Source organism: Patiria miniata, unplaced genomic scaffold, assembly GCF_015706575.1.
Source record: "Patiria miniata isolate m_02_andy unplaced genomic scaffold, ASM1570657v1 HiC_scaffold_2, whole genome shotgun sequence".
NCBI classification, from domain to species: Eukaryota; Metazoa; Echinodermata; class Asteroidea; order Valvatida; family Asterinidae; genus Patiria; species Patiria miniata.
This window is the reverse complement of record NW_024037058.1, coordinates 15,669,502-15,689,883: the sequence shown is the minus strand read 5'-3', so window position 1 is coordinate 15,689,883 and position 20,382 is coordinate 15,669,502. Positions and strand designations below refer to the sequence as shown.

Genomic DNA, 20,382 nt, shown 5'->3' with positions numbered 1-20,382 from the left:
ACCTGCTCTCTCGATTTCACAATTTAAAGCCACTCAATATTTGTTTTATATAACTTACATATTTATAGATCCTTGTCATATGATATATTTGAACTTTTATTTCAATACAAAATTGGTGAAAAAAATGTATTTCTCTCCTCCAAACCACCCCTTCACGAAAATGTTTGAACCCAACGCTGTAGCGCTGGCTCTTAAAATTGGCAATAAGCGCTACGCGCAACGCTGAACGCGCACACCAGCATGCATTTCCTAACTGTTCAATAGTATTTCCCATTCCCCATGGACGGATAGTACTTTTTGAGCTCCGGCGTGAATGGCAGTGATAACGAATGACACGTGATGTGAGTTCCACCAATCAAATGACAAGGATCTGTATGTCGGTTATATAATCCTCAATGACAAAACAAATGGCGTTGTTATTCCGTTGCTTCGGTGGGCGGGGCTTGTAGCGAAATCCAGAATGGTCCATTGGAGCAGGAGGGTGGACGGACTGTGCAAACTATCAACTGTTATGCCAACTACTTACAACCCCGAACATCTATATTTTGTTGAAGTAGAATGTATGAAGTAGTGTATGTTATACAAATATTGAATGCTTCGAGTGGTGTAGTAAAACTAGCCTCCCGAGGTGATCCATGGGCATTCTATTTTCCCGAGGTGAAGCCGAGGGAAAATATAATGCTCCATGGATCATCGAGGGAGGCTAGTTTTACTTCACCACGAGATATAGCATTCAATATTTGTTTTATAACACTTCACCCACAGTTTCTGCTTGGTTTTAATATTTTTAATTATTTAAATCTGAACACAGTTTAAATAAACTTCAATTTTAATACAAAATTGGTGGAAAATGTATTTCTCTCTTCCAAACTACCCCTTCGCGAAATGTTTGAACCCAACTTTGTGGCGCGCTCTTGGAACAAAACGCGCTACGCGCAACGCGCACTCCAGCATGCATTTGCACACAAATACCGCGCCGTGGAAATAGTACTTTGATGGTTGCTAATGGTACAGTACTTTGGTTGCTACGGGTATAGTACTTTTGGCCGTGCACAGAAAGATAGCAAAAATAGAAAGTACCATGTGACTCGCTCTCGGCCAATCAAGACACAGAATTTGTGGGGGAGGTGTTATAAAGTGCACTAGCGTGTGGTACCTGGGGTGCGTGCGCAGTAGCCAGATAACCTCGTGTGGAATTGCCGCGCTTTTGGCCTCGTGTAGAATTTGGGAGTTGGTGCTTTAATAGCTCCATGGTGCTTGGAAGCCAGTGGAAGCGGACGTGGGTTGAGTTGCTCGTGGGTCAAGGTGCTGTAAGTTATGTGGGTGCACAACGGACGACGTCGGAGAGACCGACTAGCTTTGGGTAGCAGTGCAGTCCGTTAGTGAGGGTTGGCGTTAGCGCCGGTTATTGCGTGTGCGTTGGCGTGCATTTTATATTAAGATCCGAACTGATTAGCACTTTGGCCACATTTGTGTAGGTTTTCCCCCACTCAACTCCCGTAGTTTAATTAATAATTGATACCAGCCTCCCGGCCGACTATAAGCACTATTTTCCGTCAAGTAAGGAAACTCAATTTCCTTTCCGGAACCCAAACATTCCTTTGAGTAACCAATATTTGCCTTAAGGAACCACTATTCCCGTAAGGAATCTGCATTCCCCTTAAGGAACTTAAACTTCCCTAATTAAGGAGCTTGGGCCTAAACTTCCTTTAAGGAACTTAAACTTACCATTAAGGAACCTGAAGTCCCCTTAAGGAACCCAAATTTCCCTTTAGGACGCATTTTCATTAATTAAATATCAAAGTAAGTTTTTCAGTGGTTGTTTGAATAAAGGGATACACCCACTGTCCTCGAATGAACCTAGTTCTTCCTTGTAAGTTATTCTGTGTGCCCAATTGAGGTAATCCAAGCCTGCCCTACCCCAACTTAAGAGTCATGCGCGGCGATATACGGTCTCCAAACGGACCACCCCAAGTACTGCAGGACTGCCGCTCGCCCGAGCAGTTTACCGAGTATAGAGGATCCGGACGGGTTTCGCCACAATATTAATTCCCGATCATGAACGTCACTATTATTCATGAATTAGAAAATATCAAAAACTACCATCCTTACTTTAGCCGCAAAATTTCCATATTTATCTAATTGAATTCAGTTACCAATCTTGTTAAGTTTTTAGTGAACTTATACATAAAATATCAATAATGAAGATTAATCTTGAACCATAATTTATCACTCTAGAGCGTATATCAAATTCACCATACGATCCATGAATGTTACAGATCAATTAACTGGTGGAAATATTTGCACTGACACTGTGCCATTCAGTTCATGGGATTAAGTGATAATCCTTTGATTGTGTTTTCTAAGGTTATTACTGAAAAAGATAATGGTCCCATTTTGAAGCACTACCCTAAACGACTATGGGCCATATTTTGCGCTTGAACTCTACAGTTGAGTTTGTTGATACTGAGCATTTTGGAGTTCACAGGTTCACATCCTGCTTCCTTCAATTTGTTTGTTTAACCTCAAAGTGAGCCTTCGTTCTCAATTTTGAACCAAAGGTTTGAAACTCTGGTTGTAGCAAATTTAGAGGAGAAACAATTTGGAAATGACTGTGCAGCGATCATTTCACTGCTGAATGTTTCTTAGGCTTGGGAAAGACAAACTCGTCGGAATGATAACGTAACACCATATATTTGAGGAATACATGTACTTGGTATTTGGTTGTTGTTTCTTTGTGGGAGGAGTTAGAGAGTTGCTGGTTTGATAAGATAAGTCTACCCTTTTCGTCTGACTGTGCGTAAATATTTGTCTGTAACATGGAAAACAACCTAATATGTTAATAACAGCTCGACGCCATGGGGAAGAGGTTGTTGGTATGTATTCGTTGTATGAGTCGCACAAAAGTTGTTTGTTTAGTCTGTTGCAAATTCATTCGGAAAGTCGTGATTCTTTGGAGATCGAAGCGAATAATGTTATACAAATATTGAGTGGATCAGCGTGGAATCAAACGGGAGGGATATTATCGCAAGGTAAAATCTGGACTTTTCCATTTCACAATTTAAAACCACTCAATATTTGTTTTATATTACTGACATATAGATCCTTGCCATTTGATATATTTGAACTTTTATTTCAATACAAAATTGGTGAAAAATGTATTTCTCTCTTCCAAATCACCCCTTCACGAAAATGTTTGAACCCAACGCTGTAGCACTGGCTCTTTGGGACAATACGCGCTACGCGCAATGCTGAACGCGCACACCAGGATGCATTTGCACACAAATACTGCGTCATGGAACAAGACTGATCCTAACTTTTCAAAAGTATTTCTCATTCCCCATGGGCGGATAGTATACAAAATAACATGGTTTGAGGGTGGACAGTCGATATTCACTCCCCGAGGTATTGGAAGTTGACAAACTAGTTCCCGAGGCGAAGCCGATGGAACTAGTTTGTCAACTTCCAATATCGAGGGGAGCTAATATCGACTGTCCACCCGAAATAAACCATGTTATATTTGTTTTACTATACCTCATACGTATTCAGTTGCCGATTTTTCCCGCGCCATGTATCCGCAAAAAAAATCGTCGGAGAAACTTGTCCAACTCACCAGAAGAATAATATTGCTCAAACTCCGAAAATGTCAGTTTGTTTGCAATACAGTAACTGCGGTTGTAAGTACAATTGTTTGTGGACAACTTTTTTTTAGCACATACATCTTTGTAATTGTCCACAATTTTCTCCGATTTGGCATCATTCAGCTCGGGAAAACGCCAATCATCATTTACGTGTGGAACTATTGTTTCATGTGTAGCTATAGGGCAATGTTCGCATGTGCGTGCTTCACCCATGCGACAGTTCAACGATTGCTTGGTAAAGCGCATGCGTAGTAGACTGTCACACGGGTAACCCCTGCGACAGTCTACTACGCATGCGTACTTAGCCTGTGCATGAATTTGGTAAACAGCAAAAATAACATCTGGCACGTGATAGTGAATGGACCAGTGAGAATTCGGCTTTCGGTCATGAATATGTATGAGGTATACTTTTTGAGCCCCGGTGTGAATGGCAGTAATAACGAATGACACGTGAGGTGAGTTCCACCAATCAAATGACAAGGATCTGTATGTCGGTTATATAAGATCGAATAAGGAGCAGCCGCTCATATAATTCAAAAACTGCATTGAAAATATTGATAAATGTACTTGTGCCGATTTTTTGTTCAATGTCTCATTTGGAAAGTTCATCACTTTTGTAATGCAAACAAACGATCAATTGAAGTGTAAAATTGGGGTTTTTTTATGGTGCAACACCCAACAGCCACGGGACTCCCCTTTAAACTGAAGGTCCAATCAGTTTGGAAGGTCCAGCTGCAGTTTTGTTTTTATCCAAAACTTTAATCAAGCTATTGGAATGTCTTCTATAGAAAATATAGAACACCACGATGCAGTGGCGGCGGAACGGGTTTGAAACTGGGGGGGGGGGGGGGGGGGCATCACACAAAAGGGGAACTTGCAAACCCGTCACTTGCAAACATGAAATGTAGACACGGTTTTTTTTTCACCGGACACTTGGCCTCCGTAAAATCAAATACTAGGGGGGGGGTACCATATTTCAACATAGAGGGCGCTCTTCAAAACCAATGATTATATGCTAAATATGCATTATGTGCCCTTTTTCACGTCGTATTGTATGGGTTTTCGGACTTGGTTTTCATATTCCTCGTTTATATCAAAAATATCTATACCATTATTGGGATATGGTTACTTCTAAGAAATATTAAACTACTTTAAGGGCATTTTTGTTGTATCTTGAGGGGGCACTTTACTGTTCGATGGGGAACATTTATGGCCGCAAAAGAAGCATCTGAACCATCAAAACAGCAAATCAACTAAAGATATTAAAACGCATGCTCTTGGACTTGTTAAAAATCTGATGTACAAATTCTGCTAATGAGTGAAAAGAAAAATCTAGAGAAAGCCCCGCAAGCCAAGACCTACGTACGGTACTTATTTCACAAAATATGAGAAGTGAAACTTCGAAATTTAACAGAAACGCTAAGAAGCTCAGTTTGCACCTCATGCTTTAATTGTTTTGAGGTTTAATTTCGTATTGGTAGCTTAGGTGACATTTAGCATCTAAGTAAGTAGCGAATAACTTGCAGCTCTTTGCAAGTACATAACACGTAGCAAGGTTCAACTATATATAAAGAAAGGAAAAATGCTAATTTTGAGTTGTGTGTTATATAAGGCTATCAATGGTGAGTATACATATCAAACACTTTACATCTTACAATGTCAGCAGGGCTTAATGGCAAACAAGCATAGCTTCCAATTGACTGTTCAAATAATCCAAATATGCTCACAAATTTCCTTTTAAAACAGTGGTAAATTGTATAAGCGCCATGTCTGTAGAGTGATTAGAGAGAGTTTAGAGATTTATACTCTCTTTGCAGACAGCTCCTGAAGTGTACAAAAGCACCGGATCAGATTCGACCCAAATCAGGGTCAGATTTGACGTGGTAAGACGTGGTAATACAATATCATTGTGACACCACACAACAAAATGTTAATTCGACCAATGAGTGTCGTTTTAATTGAATGTAAAATTGTCACAAAAAAGAAAAACATAATATTCATTAACCCGATACAAAATCTGTATATATGACCAGGTTCTTTTTTTTTTTACCAAAGCTATCCATAATTATTTAGCCGAACAATGTAGGAGAAGGTATCAAGAAGTTTGGTTGTTGTTGTTGTTGTTTTTTGAGGTTTTTTTTTGGGGGGGGGGGCTTTTCTTGGATGGGGAGGGAAATCGAGGGGTACGACACATCATTGAACGATTGAACGTTTTATCTGTCTGAGTTGATGTAGCCTCAACATTTATATTGAGTAAAACAAAATCAATCACTTTTTTATCGATTAGATGAACCTGTAATGTTATCCTTATACGACGTCAAGAACACTATCCAGAACTTTTGGGCACCGCAAATGTTGTCGTTGTTTCGCTATAGCCAACGGAAGGAATTCTAAAGAAAAAAAGTTTACCCCAGCTGAAATTATAAGGTTGAGTGTTGTGTAACCTCGATTTGAAAGTCCCTGCGGAACGCAGAGAGAGTCTGAGTTGTACACTTCGTACTTCCATCTGCCTAGGTAACTCTCCTCTTTGCATCGGGCGCCCATAACGGTAGGCAGCGCGGCCAAGACCGCCAGAAATATCATCGACATCATCAACATCGCTAGAAGATCAAGATAATTGGTACCAGACGTCAACACTGTTGAAGTTTAGCAGACAAACTAACCAAGACTTAATTGACTAATCAGAAGTCATATACAATTATAACACACAATAATGTTGGACTGTATCATTATAGGAGCTTGCCATTCTGTTGTTATGGTGGGCGGGGCTTATAGCGAAATCCAGAACGGTCAATGGGAGCAGGAGGGTAGACGGACTGTGCCAACTATCAATTGTTTATGCCGACTTCTATTTTTCCGTAAATGTTGGTTTTCATGCTAAGAGCATAAACAAATTTGCAAAACACCTTTCCAATTGTCTCACGGCTACAAAAATGAAACATGTTTTCTTGCACAGTTAATGCTTTTAGAAGTCAATCAATTTCAATGCGTACTGTGTTCCACCCTGCGAAATTGTATTGATCGAATTCAATAACCGGTACCAAATGTTAACATAGCTTGAAATATCTTGGTAAATTTGTCTAGTCGTCTGGTTCTGTCTTTCACTTCTGGGATTTATGTTTTGTGCTTTTCCTTTTAATTTCACTTCGTCTATAACTTCATGGTATTTGGGTCTATTCAACATTATTTCAAAAGAATATTAAACAAGAACGTCCTTATTATTCATGAATTAGAAAAGATAAAATTACCATCTTTGTTTTCTCCCAAAAAAATCCATGATTATCGAGTTTAATTCAGTGACCAACCAATTTTGTTAATTTTCTGAGCCATGACTTATCACTCCTAAGTGTATTTCCAATTCACCATACGATCCATGCATATTACAGATCAATTAGCAGGTGTAAACTTTTAGCATTGACACTTTTCCTTTACTGAGTTAATTAAATTCCTCGGATTCCGGGATAATTCTTGTTTCTACTTTCTAAGGTTAAAGGCTTAACTGAAATAAGATGAGGGTCTAATTTTGTGACACTGTCCTAATGAGCCATAGTTCGCGCTTGAACGCTACAGTTGGTAGATATCTAGCATTTCTACATTGTTCCGCGGGTCACAGGTACTCATCCTCCTTTTATTTCTTTGTTTAGCCTCAAAGTTATCCTTAATTTTCAACTGAGAACCTAAGGTTTTAAATTCTGGCTGGAGCAAAATTAACGAAGAAACAAGCTGGAAATGACCGTGCAGCATCATTTCACGGCTGAATGATGCACTGCACTATACTGCTCTGCACTATAAGCTCAGGCAGGATACAATCGTCAGAATAACACCGTGCCGCCAATCTTCGAGGACCTTAGGGGTGGGGGCAGGGAGGTTTGCTGGTTTGAGGTTGCATGGTTAGACCATCCTTTTCTTTATTCTTTTTTTATACACGTTTTTTCTTCTACCAGTACACTTTGGCACTTTCATAAATTCGATCGACTTCAGACTTAGCACGAAATTCGACCACTACACACTAATTGTCCTAGAAGAAATTTGTCATCTTGACGTCATCAGCTGTCAGGTAACGTAACATTAAAGATATATTTTTCCCCCATAGGTTTTGTACACGTTTTCGTAAAACCATACACTTTGGCACTTTCTCAAATCTGATCGACCTCAGACTTGGCACACACCCCTACCCACAGATGGCCCTAGAAGAAATTTGACATCGTGACGTCCACAGGTGTCGGGTTACGTCATATTAAAGATGTATTTTCTCCCAAAAGGTTTTGTACACGTTTTCGTAAAACCATACACTTTGGCACTTTCTTTAATATTTTAAATTTCGTTAATTAGCTGTTTTGGTGTACACACCACGAAACTAAGATTTTTTGTTTCTTTTTTTAGCTGTTTCGGTGTTTTTACCTGTTTTTCTTCTCCTTTCTCCTTTTTCTGACTTTTTCTCCATAGGTTTTTTACACGTTTGTTCTACCAGTCCACTTTGGCACTGCCGTAAATCCGATCAACTTCAGACTTGGTACATAGTTAGATCACTAACCAATGATGGTCTTTAAAACAATTCGTGATCGTGACGTCATCAGGTGTCAGGTTACGTCACATTAAAGATACATTTTTCCCGATAGGTTTTGTACACGTTTTAAAACACTCCACTTTGGGCACTTTGGGCACTTTCGTAAATTTGATCGACCTCAGACTTGGTACACATTTAGATCTCCACCCAAAGATGGTCCTAGAAGGAATTCATGATCGAGACGTTATCAGGTGTCAGGTTCCAGGTTACGTCACATTAAAGATGCATTTTCCCCCTTGGTTTTGCACACGTTTTTCTTCAAACCATATTTTTTTCACTTCCACTTATCAAAATAAAATCAACTGTGAGAGATCTGATTTAATTTTTGACAGGAATGGACAGAATAATCCAGCATCTATCTTCCATTTTGATATTACGTGCAAAATCACATGACCCTTTCACGTGAAATTTTCAGACGTTTGTTAAGTTTGGCCGAAGTAGAAATAATAATCTTCAATCTTCAAAAAGAAAAAAAGACGTGCTTCTATGAGGTCCCCTATAGGGGACGTTAGGCAAGGGTGAACTTATTGGGAAGGTTGGTGTGTCGCCTGGGAAGAAATACCAATAAACAATTGCAAACCAATACCATTGACACCTCAGCCGATATATTTGGACGGTATTCTGCATAGATACATGTGTATAGAAAAAATGTAATTTTGCGATGGTGGCTGCTTATTTGCATATTATGCACAAATTATTTACATAATCATTGTATGAATGGCTTCAACGAATTCGTTGACCCTGAAAACATGGGTTAAGATGCCTCGTTTTAGACAATTGGACAAAGTTTTACATCATAATATCTCCATATATATATATATATATATTAGTTAATTTTCCGATAATGGCGATGCGTATTTGCATATTTTGCATAAAATACAAACATAAACATTGTAAAATGGCTTTAATGAAATCGTTGACCCTGAAAGCATGAGTTTAGACGACTCGTTGGGTCCGATTGTACAAATTCCTGCGGAGAAAATACATAGGTGTTATAATTATTTTTTTAAAAAGCGAGTGCTAATTTGCATAATGTACATAAGGTATACAAAATCGTTGTAGAAACGGCGTTAATGCATTCGTTGACCCTAAGTACATGGATTTAGACACCTCATTTGATACGATTGGACAAATTCCTGCGGACATATAGATTAAAGTTCTATTTTCGATAACAGCGGATGCTAATTTGCATATTATGCATAAAATTCTTAAATAAGTCATTGAAAAATGGCTTTAATTAATTTGTTTACACGCTTGGATGAAATCCTGGACAAAATATATACAGAAAACTTATATATTTCCTTATGGCGGAAGCTAATTTGCAAAAAAAAAAAAATTTAATGCTCAAGGGTGCCGAGGTGGCACCCTAATTCACGCTTCCGTGGTCAACCCCCGGACTAATTTGTGTTCCGAATTGTAGTAAAGATTAAGCTTAGGCAAATAGATGCAGTGATTTTCCCAATAGCAAGTTACGGCTCAGAAACTTGGACGTTTACTAGAAAGTTGGAATCCAAACTAGACGCATTTGAAATGTGGAACTGTAGAATTCAAGTGCAAACAAGGGCCGCTTCCATAAAATAAGGCCCTGATCTTGTTTCAGTTATAACCTCAGACAAATAGAAACACGGATTATCACAAAATCCGATGAATTTATGGAAGGCAAGTGTCAATGCTAAATAGCTTCAGTTAATTGATCTGTAACATGCATGGATCTTATGGTGAATTTTATATTCGCTTGGAGTGATAATTTATGGTTAACTAATTAAGCTCTTTGAGAAAATAACAAGATTGGTCACTGAATTAAATTCGAAAAATATGGACATTGTAAGAAAAAAACAGGATGGTAATTTTGATATTTTCTAATTCATGAATAATACGAACGTTCATCTTCAGGAATTAATATATGTGAAGCTATGTAAAAATAAAAAGAAAATTAAAGTGGTCACTGAAACCGTTCAACGAAATTTGATACGCACAATGCACTGAAAATACCTTCAAAAAGCATTAACAGTTCTAGAAAAGTGTCAAAATTTTATAGCCTTGCAACAATTGGAAAGGTGCTTTTAATAATTATTTCATGTTCGTACCACAAAACTAACAACAATTATGGGGGATTGATATTTTTTTTTTAAATTTGTGACGTTGTTGGCATTAAATAGTTAAGTCGCTTAGTCTGTCCACCCTCCTGCTCCAATGGACTGTTCCAGATTGTGCTTTAAGCCCCTCTCACCAATAGTTTGGTAAAGCTATCACTCCACCTCAAAGCGCCTGTAATGGTACAGTCCAGCCTCGTCCTGCTATATTTTCTATAAGAACCACTAATTCACCAAGTCCTGGCCAGTCTGGCTACTAATTTTCGACAGTGTTGACTTCTATAGCTACCTTGATCTTCTCGCGATGTTGATGATGTCCATAGTATTTCTAGCGGTCTTGGCCGCGCTGCCTACAGTTATGGACGCCCGGTGCCCAAAGGCGAGTTACATAGGCCGATGGAAGTATGAACTGTACAACTCTGAACATATCTGTGATCGTAGAAGGTTTTCACGACAAGGTAACACAACACTCAACCTCATAAATTATTTCAGCTGGGGCTAATTTTTTCTTTAGCATTCCTTCAGTTGGCTGCAGCGAAACAAAGACAAATTTTGCGATGCACAAAAGTTATGAATTGTGTTCTTGACGTGGTATAAGGATAACATATTCATCTGCTGGATAAAAAAACGACTGCTTATTTTTACTCAATTAAAATGTTGAGGCTACGTCAACTCAGCCGGGTAAAACGTTTAATGTTGTGTCGCACACCCTACAAACAGATTGGTTGAAATAACCAATATATTGGTAGGATTGGTATATGTGTCCAACCAAACCCAGATTGTTCGGACACATATTTACCAATCCTACCAAAATATTGGTTTTTTAACCAATCTGTATTTAGGGTGTACCCTCAACACCGACCCCCCCCCCCAAAAAAAAAATAAGACACTTCTTGATACTTCTCCAAAATTCCGTGACTAACTATGATAGCTTTGGTAGAGAAAGGACCTGGTAATAGTGTACACAGGCAACATTTATGAGTAGGTGTTCAGAACACGGTGTTTTGTTACAATTTTACGTCCCATGAAAATGGCACCCATTGGTCGAATTCACATTTTTTTTGCTTTTATGGTGTCAAAAAATGATATTGTATAAAAACATCTTTCCGGATAAAATTTTGACCATGATTTGGGTCGAATGCGACCCTGATGTGGGTTCAATCTGACTCGGTGCTTGTGCACACTTCAGGGGCAGTTTAGCTGAAATTGTTTTGTTGTCTTGCTTTGTCTAGAGCCTGATGACATTATAAAAATTGACCTGAAGGAGGACGGCAAGGCAATCCTGGTTGGCACAATCCCGGCTGGTGGCGGCCCGCAGCCGACCGGCAGCAGAGGAATCTGGACCTTTATGACTCACATGGGCAAAATAAACGTGTCGAACGTCCTCGACAAGCTATTTGCGCCAAGTAGGTCAACTGGGTAGGTTACTTGAACTTGAATTTCTGATCAAATTTGCGAAAAATAAAACCATTTCCACGTACAAACATTTCTTTATGTTGGATTTTGATCAAGTCAGTCACTGTCAGTGTCATCACATCCGTTCAGAGAATATCGACACTTCGCCTTAAAGAAATTTGGTTGGTGAAGATTGTTCATGGTTGGCGAGAGAAGAATAATTGTAATACTGCTCTAACAACTCCTACGATTTGACGTTTTGTGATCTTAAGCCCAAGTCACACATTCTTAGTTTACCAAGAATCAATCGACCACGATGAACCGTCGAGATTCGTGGAGAAATTGACTTTCTTTTTTTATCAATAAATAAAGCAGCTTTTATAGATCCGTTTTTTCCTGTTATTTTCATTTCCGCAGAACAAGCCTATGCGGACAAGCCTATTCTGGCGTTGTCAGCGTGGCAATGACGGGCAAACAGATAGCATGTTTTGAAGCCACCAAAGTTTCATCGGACCGTTAGTGTTATCACACTGACGTTCCATTGAACACTCGGAAATGGTATTTCCGAATGACCGTTGAAAATTGCATCTTTTCCTCACAAAATCGGGAAGTTGTGATTCTTTCGATTTTTTTCGTAATTTTGGGTGTTACGTAGGATTTATGGAAACATATATGCTTCCTTTTTTAAGTCACTCCAAACGTTCCTGTCTCATTTTCTTAATTATTTGTTAAAAGGGACTTAAAAATGCACTTGTCGATTACCGAAAATTGCCTGATTAATTTCTTTGGGTGAAAAATCCCAAAGAAATAAACAAAATTACACGTGACTGCAAGTCTGTCATAATTTATGAAACAACACGGTTTGCGCTCTCGAGCGCAGCCCATTTTGTGAAAGGTCACAGCGCGGGCACGGCACACAGGAAAGGTTCTCGAAGAGGGTGAGGTAACATGAGCGATCGCTGGCAATTAAGTAATATTCGAAAGTCTGGTTTGCGTCAACTATCGCGCGATCAAGTTCATTGTTCAAATCTCTGGAGCGCGCGAGCAATACCAGTCAAGGCGCAGAGACCGCTCACTTTGGTTTCGTGTCCGCTTGAAACAGATCAAGGACTTATACACCATGAAGATTTTGTGAAAAGATGACAGATGTGTTGTTGAACATATAAATTGTACATGTGATTGTCAACGCTTGCTGGACTGTCTCAAGCGATTAAATACTTACTGAATGACTACAGTGCTATTTCTCCGCTGTGACTCTTTTCACAAGTTATGCACATTGCTCTATAGTAGCGGATTGTCCTCCCAATTTAAATTTTCTTTTTCGACAAGCCGCATTGGTAAATGTCAGATTGCATCTTCTCCTTATAAAAAGTATTGTGTTCCATTTTTCGTTTTTTAGGTGTTGCGTAGGGCTTATGTTTAAAATTACTAGAAGAATCCGTTTCATAGAAAATCCGAAAATCTTGTCCCATTCTAAACTATTTTGAAAAGGCATTTTGAACACATGTGTCTATTATCGAAAACTATTCCAATTTGTTTCCTTGAGATAAAAAAAAACCTGAGAAGAACAAAAAGTAGACATGCCCACGTGCCCCTCACGTTTTGTGAAAAAAAGGAATGGACTGCGGTTTAGGCTAGCGGGGTTTTCTCTTAATTTGTCTTTTTCTCCAACATTTGCAAATCAGACTGTTAACAAGTCTAACAGTTTAAGACCTTTAGTTAAATTACTGTTTTGACGGGTCAGAGGGTGCATGTACATCAGATTATTAACAAGTCAGAGAGCATGCGTTTTAATATATTTAGTTTATTAATTGTTTTGATGGTTAAGAGGGTGCATGTAAACATTTACCTTTTGATTTGTTTCTGAGGCAATCATGTTTCTTTAATTGACTGATCTAATAAAAATCAGGCATAAATAACAACAGTGTGTATGTGTTTTATCCCTATAAAACAAGTGAGAAGTCTTGGTTCACAATGGATGACTTTATACTAAAGATATTGCAAGGACATGACTAACACTTACAAAAATCTGCAGTTGCTCTCAGTTGAGAATTAAAGATCACTTTGAGGTAAACAAAGAAAATGAAGGGATAAGGATGTGAACCTGTGACCTCCGCAACAATAGAAATGCTAGATATCTACCAGCTCAACTGTAGAGTTCAAGAGCGAAATAAGGCCCCAAAAAAAGGTCTCCAGTTTCTGGTATGGAGCTTGCCCAAAAAGTGGTACGGCGACGCGGCTTTTTTTTTTTTTTACCTGATTGTTTTGCTTCAAATGTCGGCTAATGACTGTAAATGGTGCCCGACTAAACTTAGTGCAAATATATGGGAGTCCAGAGAGGCCACATAAAGCTTAATCTCGACCATAACCCAATCTAAAAACACGTTTAAATTGTGCAGCAGCAGGATTCCAGTCAAACCAGTGAGTTTTGCGGTTTTTGAGACATCATCTTTCGTTGAAAAAAAACGGTTTCATTTTGCCGACGCGCATGGCTACGGCGACGCGCGCGCATACCAGAAACCGGAGACTTTTTTGGGGGGCCTAAGGCTCATAAATGGTAAGGGTAGTGCTTCAAATTTGACCCTTATTTTGTGTCAGTTATAACCGTTGGTTGGAGACTTGGTGGGTTGGTTGGTTGGTGGACAGTTTACTCGGCCATCATGCAACTCCAGTATTACAGCTTTGCTTTCGAACACCGGTTTGATAACAACAAAGATACTAGAGAGGGGAATATAGGACACTGGGTATCTATTGGAACGGTGACCTATGAAACACGAAGACGTCATCAAATCGGGCTATGGGGAAGGGCGCCGCTTACGGCAGATAGGTAAACGCGCACGACGCTACGGTGAATTAACCAGTGAATTAAAGGACATTGTAATACCTTCGTCGGCAGATTCTAGCCTGTACCGTAACGGCTCAACTCCATCACCCATACACATCCAAAGTGCGTCAGGTGTCAAAGGCAAGATCAAGGGAACACTTGCTCTGATCGGGTTGCACACACGTTCACAATAGGCTCCAGGTTAAGACCAGTCACAAATTCAGTCCATTGGAAAGGCTGCTTTGTCAATAGAGCCAATTGTACATGCGAAACGTCAAGTTTGACAAAAGGGAGCCGACAGCATTGTTGAACTTATTTAGAAGAAAATAGTTGACACAAGTATCATGAGATCTGAAACGGGCTCAACCCGTCCTCACGCTTTCCGGGTTGAAATTAACCAGGACACGGCACTATTTCCTTTAACCTTCTATTTTCGATTTTCATTTTCCTAAAGTACAAATCAAAATCTCTTGATCTCATAAAATTAAATTAAACCAGGATGGAACAATTTCTTTAAACTTCCAGTTTCTTTTCATAATAGCAATTTTAATAGTAAAACTCCAAACGTTTTACATTATTATTACCCCTGATCATTGGGCCAAAGAAACATTTCAAATACAATCTCAGCTCCCCTGTGGAGACACAGCCTGATGCAGCCATCTTGGCGAAAGGCAGCGGCTAGAATCAACCATCTCTAGCATGGCCTCTATGCCTATGGTACTACTTGTATAGTCGCCACGTCCGGGAATAATAACTGAAGCTTTTTAAAAACGAATCAGCAGCTTTAGTATAAATTTGTGAGGATCAACGATTTTACAGAATAGACATCCGCTAGATGTTTTAATCTGCTAGATTTTCTGCCTTTTTTTTATTTTTCATTTTTCCCTCACAGGTACCCATTAAGGTGGAGAAACAATGAGTGATAGAGTCATGGGCGTCGCCAGGATTTTTTCTAGAGGGGGGCAAAAAAAAATTTGCCAAAAAATGCTTGTATTTCTCAACACATTCTCAATTTATCAGTTTTAGAGGGGGGCAGGGAAATTTTGCACCCCCCCCCCAACTCATTAAATTTACACCACTTTGTCTTCGCGCCTCTTTTTTTTCTTGTCTTTTCTTTTCTTTTTCTTCCTTTTTTTTTTTTTTTGGCTTTTCCGGGGGGGCCCCCTTGCCCCCCCCCCCCCCTCGCGACGCCCATGGATAGAGTACCCTGCCCAAAAACACACACACCACAACCTGCAGGATTACCGGCAGACCAGTAAGACCACGAAATCAATGCTCCAGACCAATTTGCCCAAGCACTCAGGTTTTACCCCATTTTGATATGATTTTCCTGGAGTGCAATCAGAAATCTCCATATTGCTTTTATTTTAAATTACTCAAAGTCTAAAGCAAAATAATTAACTCGGATTTTCACTTCGAACCTTGAAGAATATTTTTGTGTTAGACCAGCAATTAATTTCAACAAAAGGGTGCAGACCAGTAAATCGGTCCGAAATTGCCTGCGCCGGCCAAATCACGATTTGCATGCCCTCAAAATCTTCGGTATTTGAGCATGCTGTGGGCCATGAACTTGAGGGTTTGTAAAAAATATGGGTGGAAGCCGTACACAGGACTGGGAGCTTGCAGTTCTGTGTAATTTTGATGTAACTTGGACCCTAAAAGCGCTCTATTTTGCAATGGAGTGTAGGCATCGTTTTTTAAAATGGCGATGGGCTTCAGGACTATTTTCAGGGGTGATCATCTTCAGATGGAAATTTCTCCTAAAAGTCATCAGTTGACCCCCCAAAAATTGAAAAGAAAATGAAAGATGATAAAATAAGCTTTAATTTGATGTGTGTCTCGAACACCTTGGAGAGTTGTGAGCATTTTTCCCGAGTTTTTGAAGTGGGAGCATTTACCATTGGGGTCTATGGAAGTTTATTTACTGGTCTGCTACCAAAAGGGCTTATCCGGGAATTCGGGCGTTTCACAATGCAGTGCGCCACCAAGAGTTTGCCACGGAGAGTTCATTTTTCCCAGTGCACTGTGGGAGATGGTCGACAAATTCGCAGCGCGGTAGTCTGGTTCCCAGACCAAAAGATTCCGACTATTCCTGATGAATCTTAGGTCAGGTAGCCTCCGGTAATACAATGTATTACAATTTACATCACGTGACTAAAACGGGAGCAATTCCTCCTTTTTCCGAAACTGTCCGAAGTTTGCCGAATTCATTTCGTCGACAATCGGATAGTGTCCGAGTATTTCCGAGTATAATATAGGTTTTATTAACTGCTAATTGCTTATTAAAAACTTTTAAAAACTAGTTGATAATTTATATCCATTGCTTTTATTTAGAAAACTTGAAATTCAACGACGATTTCGCACTCGGATCGTATACGAGGGGCGAACTTTTTGCTGCGTCATGCACTAGTTTGAATTTGACGACCGTTACCGGCATTTTCCAAAACGCGGCGTGGTTTCAATTCGGCTCCGCCTGCTAACAGTGCTGTTTGGGTGTCCAACTTTGAAGATTCCAGGTTAAAATTAGTCAATGTTTTTTTACAGAAGTATTAAACTGTATATCATAACTGTATGATATATGAAGCAAGTGATTTATTTTTAAAAAAAATATCAGAACATTAAAAGCTTTATGTGATAAAGCGAATTGGGAAACGAAGTCGAGCTTTGAAAAAGGGCCGTCAATGTCGTCATGTTTATTTTTAGCCACGGAGGCTGCCTGACCTACAATTTAGACGTGTAGACGTCGGGGGAAATTGTCAGGTCGAGGAACCAGACTAGCAGCGCGGGACATTTGAAATTGTTCGTTTTTCCGGTCAGTAGTTTCGTAAGCGTATGATTCGAGTATCTTTTTTTGCCTTTTCTTTGCTTTTTATCAATGTGGTGTGTTTTGTAAGGCGGCAGAACGCTATGCCCCAATTTATACCAAATTAGCTCAAGTTGTCTACTGACACTCATTCAAATGGGCCATGTTTTGTCGACCATAAACTTGAAAAATAGACTCTCCATGGCAAACTCTTGGTGGCGCACTGCATTGTGAAACGCCCGAATTGAACCCGGGACATGTCGCACTCTAAGTGAGAATCATACTACTGGACCGAAAAGATAGTGGTCTTTCACCTTTGAACATTAAAGACTAGTTTCAGTGTTCTAGTTATAACTTAAAATTAATTGTAAAAAGGGCTTGTCCGGGAATCGAACCCGGGACCTCTCGCACCCGAAGCGAGAATCATACCTCTAGACCAACAAGCCGACGTTCACGGACGGCGTTCTATCGCCAATATTAAAAAAATCAACCTTTTATAAAAATCTGAAAGACGTTGATGGAATAAACCTTGTGGACCCGAAGCGGAAATAACACCACTACACCCACGAGCCAATATAAAATTTCGATTTTACTCCATATCTAAGTTTCACAACTAAAAGTGTTGCTGTCACAAAACAATTGCTGTTTGCTTGATGGCTTACAGAATGGAAGACGTTGGTGGCAGCAGACATATCGGTTCTGTTTTAAATTGTTTACCTCGGGTTTAAGCCAAACAGCGCGCATGCTCAATATGACGCAAACAGTGGAAAAGGGATCGATGTGTTTGCTGCCACCAACGTCTCAAAAGTTTCACATTGCAAAATCAGGGCAGTCACAGGACAGTAATATACCGCGCTATTTATTTGCGCAATCTTAATATGGTACAGGTTTTTTTCTGACTCGTTATAAAACAACACAAAAATTTAAGAAGATGCCAAATCAACTTCTCCACTTATCCGCTGTGGAGATTCTGTGCAAAGATGCTATTGGAATATTTACGAACCTGGTTGTAGTCAATGCCAACTTACCATACTACACGGAAGTAAATTAATCAGGGGATGCTCTGTGAATTGTAAGAAGGACTGCATGGACTATTTACAAAAACAACTTTACAAACCGAGGCACCGCACATTTTACAATTGTCAATCACATGTAAAATATGAGTATTCAAAGTGAGAGTTTGGCAGGAAAAGGGAATTTCACATTTCGTACGTCAAAACAAACTAATACGGTTTATCTGGGAATGAAACCCCGGACCTCAGGCATCCTAAGCGAGAATCATACCACTATAAAGACCGACATGACTTTGCATCTAACAGCTAACGCAATGCTATATATCCACAGTTCAGTATTCCTCAAAGGAAATGCATCTCATCAAAAACAAGGCCTGGCTAAGTGAGATAAACATTACCCTGGGTAAAAGGTAGGTATAATGATAAGTGTAATGCCTAGTAATGTTTTTTAAATATCTTTTTAGTCGACGTTTGTAATCTATATATATTCATTCTTCCGTTACTTGCATATTTTACATCAATATCAAATATTATGAACATTTCTTTTCATTTCAGTTCAAATGTGCTTTCTGATTAACGTTGAAGCATCTTTAAATCTTCGTTATTCATAAGTGAGCGATTTTGTTACCAAAATAAGTTAAAGCGAAGTTTGTACAGCCCAGCACTGCAAAACGTTAACCGAAACGATTACAAACAGCTAAAAAGTGAAATCGCCTTGAATTTCGCCATGCGTCTCAAGGGAAAAATATTTCAATCCTCACACGGAAACAATTTGAAATTCAAGATTAACTTTGAAACTGCTGGCCTCGTGAAAAGAACTGCCAATGTCATTAAGCATTTGTAATTTTTTTTCCATACTGTGGTTTTCTCAGTTTTCCATCAGAAACATTTCCCTGATAACAGTTGATATCATGAAGAATGCTTTATGGACATTTAATGGATGGGACCTGGATACAGCTGTTGAACCTTAGTAAAGATCCGAACTTGTTCGAGTTTGAAAAATCCCCCAGTTCTGGCTTCGAAATCGTCGAGACTATTGCATTCCAGCCATGTTTGAGGGACATGTTCTGTTCCACAAAATTGCGCAGTAGATCGATTCGCTGTTACATAATCTAAGTTCACAAAACATCAAAAACGGCTGCTGAATGCAAACGATATAGAGGAAGAACAACAATTTCCGAATATATGTTTAGGTGTAAACGCAAGATAAACAAATAATCAAAATGTAAACAACGTTTCAAGACTTTATTATCAACTTTAATTCTAAACATCTGTTGTCACAAGGGATTTGATCTTATGACATCACAACAAATTATAAAGCAAAACAAGCAATTACAAGTAAACACACACTAACTGCCCAAGAGCACCAACAGCTCCACTCAACAATAATATCCAACCCATGCATTGTTTGGGCACCAATTGCCCAAGAGTACCAACATCTCAACTTCACCAAATTATAAAGCAAAACAAGCAATTACAAGTAAACACACACCAACTGCCCATGAGCACCAATAGCTCCACTCAACAATTCATCCCCGTGCATTGTTTGGGCACCAATTGCCCAAGAGCACCAAAAGCTCCACTCAACAATAATATCCAACCCATGCATTGTTTGGGCACCAATTGCCCACGAGTACCAACAGCTCAACTCCACCAAATTATAAAGCAAAACAAGCAATTACAAGTAAACACACACTAAATGCCCATGAGCACCAATAGCTCCACTCAACAATTCATCCCCGTGCATTGTTTGGGCACCAATTGCCCAAGAGCACCAAAAGCTCCACTCAACAATAATATCCAACCCATGCATTGTTTGGGCACCAATTGCCCACGAGTACCAACAGCTCAACTTCACCAAATTATAAAGCAAAACAAGCAATTACAAGTAAACACACACCAACTGCCCATGAGCACCAATAGCTCCACTCAACAATTCATCCCCGTGCATTGTTTGGGCACCAATTGCCCAAGAGCACCAAAAGCTCCACTCAACAATAATATCCAACCCATGCATTGTTTGGGCACCAATTGCCCACGAGTACC

The 20,382-nt window shown here is 39.4% G+C and overlaps 1 non-coding gene across 1 annotated transcript; it reads right to left on the bottom strand.

The window, feature by feature from the left end:
* Positions 1-17,697: 17,697 nt before the first annotated feature.
* Trnap-cgg lies at positions 17,698-17,769 on the bottom strand. The gene has a single exon. It is a non-coding gene; the product is annotated as a tRNA-Pro (tRNA).
* Between the last annotated feature and the right edge of the window lie 2,613 nt (positions 17,770-20,382).